This window comes from Callorhinus ursinus, unplaced genomic scaffold, assembly GCF_003265705.2.
Source record: "Callorhinus ursinus isolate GAN/ISIS: 27379988/994484 unplaced genomic scaffold, GSC_fseal_2.0 scaffold14, whole genome shotgun sequence".
In the NCBI taxonomy this organism is placed as follows: domain Eukaryota; kingdom Metazoa; phylum Chordata; class Mammalia; order Carnivora; family Otariidae; genus Callorhinus; species Callorhinus ursinus.
Genome location: NW_027397076.1, coordinates 44,680,485 through 44,693,884, shown reverse-complemented (window position 1 = coordinate 44,693,884; position 13,400 = coordinate 44,680,485).

Here is a 13,400-nt window from a genome sequence, read left to right as displayed (position 1 = left end):
TAGCATATCTTATTGGCAGAACTCTAATAAGTAACTGTTCAGTATGGAAGTAAAATCACCTCCTCACAAAGTGCTGAAAAGGAATCAGTTCAGTCAATTTAGTCAATTTTTAAATTTGACATGGAGTGGATTACTTAATTAATGGAATCTTCCATTTTCACATCACATTTTGATTTGGCTGTTTTGGCTGCTGGAACAGAGAGCTGCTCCAGTTGCCTCTGGAAAAGGGACAATCTGTCACAGGGGTACCCAGGGAGCTATCAGGAGCAGAGTAACTCTGGCTCTCACTGCCGACTGACTTCTTCTTTTTCCCATATTTCCAGCTCCAATACATCCCAGAGAGGGAATCTGATTGCTCTAGCTCATTTTTTTTTTTTTCCCACCAGAACATAAGCAAGCCCATGGATTAATTGACCTTGGGTAACCTCTCTAATCAACTCTTGCTGGGGCACTGAATAGGGAGAGACAGTGTGTGTCAGGAGCAGGTTGCTGACCCTTTAGTAGGGATTGTGGATGAGGCAGTTTGCCTTAGAAGGGGCATTCTGAGGTTTGTTCAGTGTGGTACCCAGTAGCATCTAGCTGTCATTGCAAGAATGGGCAAATTTACCATGTTTGTGTATGTTAAAAAAAGACCCTTATTGCTTAGTTTTAAAAAATACCTTATAACAACAACATTTTATATTTTTATTTTTACATTATGACATTTTATTTAAAGAACTATTTTTGAAAAATGCATTACATTTTATGACACTATTATCTACAATTATTTAGATGTAACTCTATACTTAAGTGTTTTCATTACTGATTGTAATTTTTTAATACCACAAATCACCAATTTTTTAGTTTTTTTCTTTTTGAAGTAATTATTTTGAAAAGAGTACATGGGTATTATACATTCTATACTTTTTATGTCTGAGAGAGTGTTTCTGTTTTCTTGGTTATACATCGATTCTTTGGATCAAATTTTTTTCCTCACAAAACTCTGCGGACTTTTTTTCAGTGAAAACTTCTGGTGCTTAGCAATGTTGGTGAGAAATCTAAACTATCTTGATTTTGTTCTTATTACTTTGTTGTTTGTTTTTTTCGACTCTGATAATATCATTTTAAAAAATCCTTAAAATGAAAAGAAACCACCAGGAGACATCTTGGTTTTGGGATTTGTTATGACATAGATTGTATCCACCCTCCGCCCTTACAACAGGTTCATATGTTGAGACCATAACCCTTAGTACCTCAGAATGAGACTGTATTTGGAGATAGGAACTTTAAAGGTGTGATTAAGTTAAAACAAGGCTGTTAGAGCGGGCCTTCATCCAATTTGACTGTCTTTACCCACAAAGAGGGAATTTTGGACACACAAAATGATACCAGGTGTGCGTACACACAGAGGAATGACAATGTGAGGACACCCTTGGGTCCTGTATGCATCTGGGGAAGGTTATTCCATTGTAAGCTTCTGAAGCGGACCGTCATTGACTTAGCCCAAATAATACTCTTTACAACCTGGCTATAGTGTTTGGTTGAAGAACGAATGTGAGACCCAGCCTGGACCAATTGCAATGAATCTCAAGACTTTTCCTTGGAAGGCTGAGATAGAGATGCCCTTTATTTCATACTGGATGTGGACAAAACAGTGTGTAGACCTGGGATTTATTGGCAGCCATAGTCCAACTATGAGGAGAATAGCTTTAGGATGAGGTAGACATTATGGAAGGCAGAGCATAGAGACAGAGATTAGGTTTCTTTGTGGAAGTTTTTGTGCTATTGCGTCAAACCAAATCTCAAACCCACATTATTCCTAAACTTACCAGGGATGAGAACCAATAAATTTCTTTACTGTTTTAGCTGGTTTGTGCTGAGCTTCTTCTATTTGCAACCGAAATCCTTATTTTCCGCTTATTTAATCCTATCAGCATTTTGGAAGCCTGCTTCATTGATTTTTTTCCTTGTCTAATTTCTCATCCTATTTCAGTTTCATTTTTTTCCTTTAGGTTTCTGGTTCATATTTGTTAGTGATGATCAATTGTTTATTGATAGAATAAATGTGAAACTCATAGAATCACAAAATGACCAGAGATCAGTGATTTCAACTCTCGTATTTTTAGATAATAAAACTAAACACTAATGAGGCTAAATGATGCACCCAAGATCATTATAGTTTTAATATTTTATTCATGACTTAGGGTCATCATTGTCAACATTAATCGTTAGGTTGTCTTGTAATACACAGGGAGCATTCACCCCTCATTCATGGAGGTGTTTTTCTGGATGGTTTTCCAGCTATCTTTCTCAATTAGTTGTCACTTTTTACTGCTGCTTTTGTGAGTTCTTTGATCATTCTTGTTGCCTCTTACGTCCACTGTATGATAGGAAAAGAATGAGGGTCACTAGGCTAATTACCTTTATAAGCTGATAACCTCAACTTCACACACAATATTAAATCAATAGTCACCCAAGAATGACTTAATAACTATTATGTAACAGAGATGGCCACTGAAGTTGTTTTCAGTGATGCTTTTGAGTCTTTTTTCACTTGCTTCTGGTTTTTGGCCATATAACTAGGCTAACAGAGGAGAAAAAAAGAAGATGAGGAAGTATTAGTTCTTTTGTAATGTTTAGAAGTAGCCTTGCAGTAAATATTACTGAAACTCACTAATATTTAACTGAGTAATATTTTACTGAGTAATCAGTAAAACAGGTTAACTTGAGTTAGAGGATGTATTTGGGAAATTGTGTTCTGGTTAACTGAATTTTCCAGCTTACTGAGAGAATATCCTGAAAATCCTTCTTATTGGTAAATTCTTTCCTTGTTATGTTAGCTCATTTAGCCTTCCTAATAAATCTACTGTGTGGAAGAAAATATTTTGCTGATCAATTGGCATCTTACAGTGCTTTATTCTGAATAACACTAAGTGAAGACATGAAGGGCAATGGCTTTGAACTGTGCTGTAGTTTTGACATTGCTTGCTGGTTGGTATGTGTCAGACATGATTCCTGTCCACTGCTATCTTACTCCCCTGGTAGGATTATCCTTTCTACCACCTTAAGATTAGGCATGGCCATGTACTTTCTCTGGCCAGGGAAATAAAAACAGAAGAGATGTGTGTAACTCTGGATGGAAGCCTTTAATTGCCGTGCTTGAATGTCTACTTCAGTTTTTCCTTCCATGGTAATAATAGAAGTACGTGTCCAGGTAGAGCCTGTGCAGCTAAATAAGTAAGACATAAACCTTTGCTATTTTAAACTATTGCAGTTTGGGGATTTCTTGATACCACAACATATTTCAGCCCTGCTGGCTGATCTATAGGGTAGAAATGGGCAGAACTCTAAAAGTAACTCCCCCCGCCCTGTGCCTCACCTCAACTGTAATAATTTCTCTTTTTTTGTTTTATTAAAAAAAACTTCTATTGTTTAAAAATGATTAAAAAACCACTGATGTAGGAGTTTGGCCTTAAAGTGCATGGAACCCTAGGATTTAATGGGTTTTAAAATGTTCACTCTTTGAGTTTTTTTATGATTGGCTTCTCCATAAAAGTAGAGTGCAGCAAACGTTTAGTTAATTGAGGGTTTCAGTATATTCTGCTTTTCTCTAATGGTATACCCAAGCTGTGTTTATCAATTGACATGTCTGAAGATTGTATGGGGTTTATGAAATGAGGCTCGTCGGTTGATAATATACATTATAAAGCACAGCACTGACATGTATTAAATACACTGTTGATAGGACCACTGAGTGGTAGCTATTTTGATAACCACAGCTTATCATTTCATATTGTTTTATCATTTAAAACCTCAATCAATGCTTATACTGTCTTCCATTTAAGATTGACATTTAGTATGCTACTGAAATTTGGACTGAATAATATTACTTGAGGGTCTATGGAGATTCTTCAAAGACGGATTGAGTGGGACAGTCACATTTTTATAAAATAGACCCTGAAAGGAAATTATATCAGACTCAGAATTCATTATTGGAAAATACCTTTTAAGAGTCTCTTCTCTCTGGGACTTGAGTACAAAATTCCTGAAGATGGAACCCATTCATGTGTTAACTGTTTATTTAAAATCATATAAGCTCATTTTCAGATGCAGACAATTTTTGATGACTTAAATGAAAGGAAAGAGACATGTGGGATATACCAAAAAATGGAAAATTCCCCAACCACTTAAAAGTAATACAATGATCAATAAAAATGTTGAGGGAATGAATTCTTGGTTAATTAAAATTTTTGCTTAACAAGAGATTAAAAAAAATACCCAGATGCTTTTACTTGGACAATTTTAAAACTGCTTCTTGATTTAGCAAGTAGAATTTCATGGCCAATATTGAATCTTTCCTTCAGGATTGAAGATTTTGCACCCTGTTAGGTGTCATTAATCTGGACATCAATGGTCAATGTCAAAATAGAGAATGTGTAGAAGATTGGGCTGAAGGTGAACAGCTCCCAGAAGGTACCCCCTGATGTGTTGGTTTAAAAAGCCACATTCTTGCTATGGATGTACTTACTGCCTTTGTGCTTGAAGTGATGGCTGAGGTGGAGGATAGAATCAGGAAGTAGAAAAAAACTGGCAAGGGAGGGATCAACCAGTTGGGTTCTAGTTGATTGAAGTTTTATATTGTCTGTCTTGGCGGTGCAGCTGCAAACATTTCCACTACTTTCTTCATTCCTATCCCGAGCAGTGGTCAGTTTGTCCCTTCTGCAGAAGCTTGGGGTGTAGCAGTGGTGTGGAGGGAAGTTTATGTGGAAGCAAACATTTTTTGTTTTTAAATATATGTGGTCTGTTCTCCATTTGAAATCCTCGTAGGATCAGGAGGTCTGACTCCCTTGTTCCAGGTCCACATAAGCAGGGCTGTTTGGGAAGAAGCTCTTCTCCTTGGGCATTTTCAGGGAAAGTGTGTTGGGTCTGATCTTATGATTCAACTCCTCAAAGCAAAATTCCATGAAGTGGTATGGCAAAGGATTCTGAAACAAATAAAAAATTTTTTTTTGTTATGTTCAAGTTAATGCTCATAGGCTCGAACTATAATTCTGACTTGCTTCTATCATTATTGGGTCTCCCACGCATTTGGTTTTGAAGATGACAATGAGTTATCCTGCAGTCATCCTGCCTTATTGAACCCAGTATAGACCGAATATGCACACTTTCTATCTACCAGATCTGTATCACTGTGACTATTGTCCTAGCTTCATGGTTTTGTGTATTACTAGCACGTCTCTTGAGTGAATTAATTGGTTCTGACAGGATCCATATTTTCGATCTATGTCCACGTGGCACTAAATCTAACTGTGGGAAATGTTATCATCACATTACAGTTATTATATTGACAAGCAAATTTCCCTGAGTAGTCAGTCATGGAAATGGAGAGATTGTTCATTTTCTGAAATGCATGATGGTTATAAAGAGGGCAGTATAGGCTAGTGGAAAGAACACTAGATGGATGATCTTGATGCTTATGATGACTGAAATCCATTAATTAAATTTGTTTTTACATGTGTCACCCTGCTAACCTTCACATAGTGGGAAATACTTAGAACTTTTCTTTTCCTTTGTAAATATCCAAACTATGATATACCAATACAGATACAGATACTTATAGATATAAAGAAAATGCCATTAAGTTCATATGTGGCACCTAAAAATACTATGATCGCACAGGAATTCAAGGATTTATTTTGGGAAAGGTGAGAGATGATGGGGTAAGGAACAGAGAGAGATGAAGTCACAATGTATTTTAGAAGGACATTAAGAAGAGCAGCCAGCAGGATTCTGTGTCCCTGCTAGATAAGTTGTAGGGAAGAAGCGAGGCCTTTTCTGACTAATGCAGAACATTTGGATTTTGGAAACTTGTTAATGAAATAGGGTAAAGGATGTGAAAGGGAACATATACTTCATACATTTTTTATGACTTCTTCTGTTCTATTCAGCATTAGGTAAAATTGTTGCTCTTCTACTAGCAATCAGACTTGAATTCATTGGCACAAATAAACATGTCAGTGGTTCAGGTCTTCATTAGTTGGTGAGAAGTAATGGGATCTGGAGTTAGGAGGAGGAGCCCAGAAGTTTCCAGTGAAAAGAGATTGCTTTCTTTGGTTTAGAGCAGGTGAAAGGAGCAGAAGAAGAGCAGAAAATAGGTTTTCAAATGATTGAATAGCAGAGTATCAGTGCAGGGCTGGGCACCACTCTAGGCAATGACTAGGCACACGTTGTTAGAAAATTAATGAAAGTACTCCCCGGGTGGCTTGTGACCTGAGTTGAAGAGGTCTGCGTGGTACTTCAGGGGTCAGCCTCAGTGAACACAGAAGTGCCTCCACACTGAAGTGAGCATGCAACTGAGGTCTTTGTTCCTCAGAAGAGATGAAACCAAGATTGGATTAAGTTTTAACAGTGATTAAAATTAATTTATATTAATATGCTAAGCATCTGAGCTATACCTTGGTTGTATTGTTTCTTCATATCTTTCTTCAAATATTGTGCTCTCATGATGTTGGTAAGCAGTAGATAATAGTAGTTATCTAGCAATATAGAGCTATCATTGGATCATGAATTAGACTTAAATTAGTAATAGTGGAAGTGTCTTCCTGCTGACCTGGTGCCCTGCAAATAGATGCTTGGTCCTCATTCTTGTTGAGAGGCTGCCGGCTGGAGATGTGACCCAGGATTCCATGAAGGCATGCATCCCAGAGCGGATCAGAGGGAAATGAGGACTTCAATGGCACTGCTTGACTTTCTTGTTTTCAGATGGATTGGTGGAATGGAATGGAGGGCACAGAGCCTCTTAGCTCAAATGAAGGAATGTGATATAAGTTTGCAAGCCTACCAAGGAAAGACGGAGGTGTTTCCTAAAAGTTTTTAAAAAGTTCTTGTTTTCTGATTATCCTTCAAGCAGGTCACACATTTTTTTTTTCTGAAAAAGTAGGTTTGTTCCTAGGGAAATGGAGTTTACCAGTATTCATGAAAGATGATTCTTTTGAGCTTATCTTTCTCAGGCATTGGAGATTTAAGATGTGTCTCTGGGTGAAACTTTTTGTCATCTCTATGGTTGGTCTCTCCTTTCCTGTCCTTAAGGGGGTTTCCTTCACCATGCTCTGAGTCATGGGTATCAGGGAATTAAACTTACAATCACTGTAGGGAAGTAATCGGCAGGTTGAAAACCCTCTCAGGATAGAATCTTTTTTATTTTAATTTATTTAATTTTAATTTTAATCAAGTACTTAACTTAGAGTGACTGTGAGTGGGCAGGGCAGAGGGAGAGGGAGAATTTTAAGCAGCCTCCACACCCAGCACAGAACCTGACCCAGGACTCATCTCATGACCCTGAGATCATGACCTGAGCCGAAATCAAGAGTCAGATGCTTAACCAAATGAGCCCCCCAGGCTTCCCTCAGGGTAGAATCTTTAAAGGCAGACCAGCACCTGTCAGAAGAATGGGAACTGAGGCTGCCTCTGTCCACCTAACATCTTCCCATCTCATCCCACTCCCACTTAGATGTTGGCCATTATTCCCCCAGACTTAATTCACTATAAACTCTGGTGAGGGTTTAAGAGAGCTTCAAGTGGTTATCCCAAAGCAGTATAGTGCTAGGAATTTGGTAATTGCTTTGCTTTTGCCAACTCATTTCCTTGTCCAAACAATGCAACAAAATCTCATCATCTCCATTGTTCTTCTCTATCAATCTCCTCAGTACTTGGTCCCATGTTCATCCTGGCAGGCTTACCATTTAACTTGTCCTTTTCTGGTATCTTTGTGCCGCTTCTGTCCCCTCCTCATAGTATGCTTTCCCTCCTCGCAAGATAACACAATCCAGTCCCCAGTTTCTTTGGTGTCCTGTACACATTCTATCTCCAGAAGTTTAGATGGGGTAGAAATGAAATCTTTGATTATGTTTTTATCACTTAAAATTTTTGGTTATTGTTGTTGTACCACGGAGAAGGGGAGAAACTCTGGGCTAGTAGTTGAGGTGGATAATATGTAGTTAGTGCTTTAACTCCAGTTAACTCTTCACCCATGGTATGGCAGGTTTTCATTTACCTAACGTTAAATACAGTGTGAATTAATTTTCTTCCGAAGACTACAGTTTGGTCTATGTAAGGACTTAATATTCCTCCTATGTTTTTGACCCTTCTTGCTAAATAATAAATCTGACTCTATTAAATTAAAGTGTATTTGCCTCTTCCTGACCTGGTTTTCATTAGAAAGTCTCCCCATAGGTTTTACAGAAAATGTCAGAGCTGAAGTCCTACATGATGATGGGTGACTCACACATCAAATTTCTCTCTGACCCTCAAGTTTCTCCTCTCTTACCAGGGAAGGAGATTTTATTCTACCCTACCAATTATAAAAAGTCCACAAGCCCTCAGTCATGGAGTGATCAGATTTTCCCGACATGTTCATTTGCATTCTGATTGAGTATTTAATGTATGCTTTTAGGATAGTTTTTTCTTTGCTGACAAAGGGATATTGAGTCACAAGCAATGACATAGACTGCCAAGACCAAAGGAAGAACTTGTATGAATTTCTTCAACTTCTTGTTTATTTTTAGCTGGATATATATGATCTGGGGGGAAACAGGCATGGTGGGATACTAGATGGGAGTTATAAATTATTTAATTTTACAGAATGAGATTGATATTATGAATATACATTCATCAAAAATGTTAGGAAGTCAAGACCAAGAAAAACATGAACGCATTTTTGACTAGATCTTTAATAACTAAAGGCCTGTGTTACAGCATCCTTCTATCCCTGTAGCTCTTTTATGTATATTTCATTTCAAAGCTAACACTTTGTTCAGATCAGCTCCACAGGACATAAGGAACAAAAGCATACACACACACACACACACACACATAAGATAATATAACAGTAAAATGTTTTTCTCTATCCAAACTGCTTTCTTTCCTTTGAGTTCTTATTTCATACATTTCATCTTGCTTATGCAATCCAAAGGGAAATAGGCTATATAGGAACAAATGCTGAGATGACTAAAATCTGACTTCACAAACATAGGCAAAGTTATTTCTGGTGACAACTGCAATAGAGGCCCTATTGATGGGACTAAATTGACTTTAATTTTTGTGTGATGAATGAATCTTAAACTGGGCTATGTAGTCAATTTGGTTAAATTCTATTGCTTTAGTCAAATTTTCAAAGAGGAAATCTTAAGCATGCAGATCACTGAAGAGGCTTTGAATTTGTGTATATATTACAGGGTAGGAATTTATTTCTCCCTGCTTGTATAGGGGAAAGAATCATCAATTACTCCTGGTGTATATTTATAAAATCAAAGTACTGGTTACTAGCCAAGGTTTCTTTTCAAAAACTGCAGAGAAGGCTTGTGATAAGAGCCAAAAACCTTTTGAAAAGGGGCATTGGATATGCCTTTTTCTATGAATAAGAATAAAAGATGATTTCCCCCTAAGCCTGCGTGACCAAGGATAATGTATCTCATTCCAATTACGAGGTTTCTTTCCTTCCTTCTTTTCTCTTTCTTTCTTTCTTTCTTTCTTTCTTTCTTTCTTTCTTTCTTTCTTTCTTTCCTTCCTTCCTTCCTTCCTTCTTTCCTTCCTTTCTTCCTTCCTTCCTTCCTCTCTCTCTCTGATACTGTATACACATACAAAAACAACAAAAACCAGTTTGGAAGAGCTTAACTTCAAATATCATTAACACCACTAGTAAGTTGATTTTGTGCATCTCTTTAAAAAGCTAAATTTTGGGCTGTTATTAAAAAATGATCTTAGAGTATTTTTATTCAATAACTGTTTATTGACCGCATTGGATAATTTATGCACTGCTTGGTGATTGGTGGTGTCAACCTGGATGTTCAAGGTAAGGAGCTCACTGAAAGGGAGGATTAGTATGGTATAAAAATAATAAGAGAGACATGGCAGTTGCTATGATTGAGATATGGATAAGGTGCCATTGGGCTCCAGATGAAGGAAAGCCCAGAAAGTAGGCAATATGGTAGAGACAGTATAGATTCTGAAGTTAATGGACCTGGCCTTGAATACTGGATGGGTTCCTTATTCACCTTGAGAGTTCTGAGTTCATGTCCCTCCTTGTAATGGAGATTAAAATACCAGTTTTTGGGGGTTGATAAGATTATTGGAAGTGTGCTTAATGTGCCTAAAATGTCCCTGGGACATGATAGGTTTTCGATAATCAGCAGCTGTTGTTATCATCATAGTCACTATTCATATTGTTGGTACTTTTATTGAGGGGCTGGTACTTAAGCAAACCTTGCTCAGTGTTTTGAGTTCAAGGTCATTTTAGATAGAGGGATCAGGTCAGCAAAAGCAGTTTGAGGTAAAACATAGGGACCGTATATGGACAACAAATCCCTCAAATGGAAGTTGGTAGTTAATGATGAATTTTGCTTCATTTATTTTTGTTTTTTTACAGTCTATTTTAAGAATATATTTGCCTGTAGAAAATCAAGCCAGAACACTTCATTCAGCATTCTGGTTCCAATCTACCCTATGTCCCACTACTTTTACAAAGCCTACATCATTATTGATTCAACTTGTCTTTTCATGTGAAATGCTTTCTCTCCAAATTCTATCTATACTACTAAGTCTGTTATGAGTCACCAAGCTTTCTATAATCCTCCCAGGAAAATTAATCTATTGCTTCTGTGATTCCCATAGCCCTTCCTCTCTGACCCCATATTTATTCACCACCATTGATGTGTCAGGATCTCTGTTAGGCACTGGGGAATGCCGATTGGAATAAGTCCCTAATTTCAAAGGTCTTACAGTGTACTCAAGGTCACAAACAAGTGAACAGATAACTGAAACACAGAGTGATACAAAAGAGGTAAAAACAAGTGCCATGGTATCACTTGGGAGGGGCACTGAGCTCAGTCAAGGACGGCTCTCTAGAGAAAGTGTTGGCCAATTTGAGACCTGAAAGGTGAGTAGTTAACCAGCTCAAATCAAGTGCAGCACAGTGCACAGAGGAAAGCTATTCCAGGCAGAAGGTGAGGGCATAATAAGAAGAAACACAACTCTTCAAGCACAGCATCTTCCATATATTAAGCACTCAGTAGACATTTGTTGAATGAATGGGTTCTTATGGAAAGGAACCAAGGTTGGTAGCTAGCTGTCAGATGGCACTTTTCCCTTTGATAAAGGAGGTGGTTGTTCTAAGGATGGAAAGAGGGTAGACAGGAAGTAAAAGAAACTTACGATTAACTTCACTTACTTCATAGAATCTGGCAGACATATAACCAAAGTGAATTCATAGCTTTACGTAAAAAGTAACTTGTTTTAGAAGGAGTACTGAATAAATAAATATTGTATCCACTTTAAAACATTATTTTGTGGTCCATTATCAACTAAATATAATTCCAGTAAAAAAGGGAATAAAACTTATCTTTTGGGTCTAGACTTTGATATCCTAGGGTTATCTTTGTGAAACTATTAGAGAAAAAGAAGAGAGAGAATACAGAAAATGGTGAAGCTTGAAGAGGATATATGTATATATATTCTCTAACATATTTTAGAGAAGGAAAAAAATTCTCTGCCATACTTATAAATACAAACATACAAAAATTCTACCTATTTTAGGAGTACATATATTTAGAATTGAAAAAAAACCACTAACTTTTAGATGATAAAGCTGTCAATATATAATGCCAATTATTTAATGTAATTGTTTTTAGTTAGTCATTAAATTAATATCATAAAATAGGTAGAACTCATCAAAATAATAATATGTCTGAAAAGAAGTAAAATATATAAGTGGTGCATTTAGGAATATCTGTAGGGAAAAAAGCAGTTAAGAGTTTTTTTGGTACATGACAAGGACAATAACAAAGAATAATCAGTCGAACACTTTTGACAACATGTTTAGCTATATCTTTCACACTCCCAAGGACTATAAATCATTAAAACAATTTCATTATGCCCTTAGGAGCCACTGGTATTCTAACTGATAATACCTTAAGTCAAAGCAAATTAAAACATCAAAGTAGCTTTTCCCACCAAATAACATGAAGAATATTACTGTTTCTGAAATGAGAACAGAAAATCTATAACATGACTTCCACTGAGTGATAAGGAAGGATTCTTGGAATCCTCATTTTCTTTGCTTCTTTGAGCCAGGTGTATCAAGAATGACTGAATAATTAAGTGTTTGCAGGGCTTAAAAATATACTTGGAATAGCATTAGTACTAAAGAAATCAGCTTTTTAATGCATTAACTACCAGTGGAGAGACTTCTCACTTAAAATTGCATCTAGTACTTTGTCAGTCACTTTTAAAATATTCTTTGCAAAATGCACACACATTTTTCATTATTTTTGATAAAATAAATGTTTCTGTACCCATGAATTTTCAGTATTCAGTATTTCAGTGTAGCTGAATGATTTTCTTAATGACCACAGGGCAAGAACGGAGAAGGAAAATGGTTAGATTTATTCAGGTTTGGAGATTTGCCAGGTATTTGCTGTGGAAGAAAGATGGAATAGATTGTTGAGGATATTGGCGAGAAAGTGGATGAAAACATGGACCATGGATTCCAAGTTGAATATGGAAGGCTGTACACCTAGGAGAAAGTTAATACATAGACAAAGAAGAAGGGGAACAGGGTCTACAGGATTCTGTGAAACCAAGCACTAAGAGACAGAGCTGAAAGGTGGGAGGTTGCAGTGTGAGGTATTTGGTTCTAAAAATTCAGAGGAAGACATATGTATTAATTTTCTTGTGTTGCATGACAAATTAACCACAAACGTAGTGACTTAACACACATTTATTGTCTTACAATTTCTGTGGATTAGGAGTTTGGACATGGCTTACCTAGGTCCACTCCTCAGAGTCCCACAAGGCTGTAATGAAGGCACCAGCCAGGCTGCCTTTTTATCTGGAGGCATGACTGGGGAAGGAAACACTTCCAAGCTCGCTCTGATTGTCGGTAGAATTCATTTCCTTGAAGTTGGGGACTGAAGGCCCAGCTTTTTGAAGGCTGTCAGCTAGAGGCCGTCTTTGGTTCCTAGGGGCTCACCATAGTTTCCAGAGGTCCTTGCCAAGAGGGCTTTCCAAGATGGCTACTTATTTCATCAAAGGAGAAAGGAGTATTTCTAGAGTGTTTGCTGACAGGATGGAATCTTATATAACTTAATGTAATCAAAGGAGTAGCATATCATCATCTTTGCCATATTCTACTGGTTAGAACCAAGTCACATTTAAGGAAAGATTACACAAAGGCATGAACTTCAGGAGATGGGAATCATGGGGGGGGCATTTTAGAGTCTGTCAGCTTTCATATGTAATGCGAAAAGATCAATTAATTTCTTTGCTCTCGTGCAGAGGCAAGAAATGACTGATCCTTATGGGCTGGAGTATCATGGTAATTGGCAAGATTTTAGGAGACAGAGGAGAACAAAGAAAGCTGAAGAAGA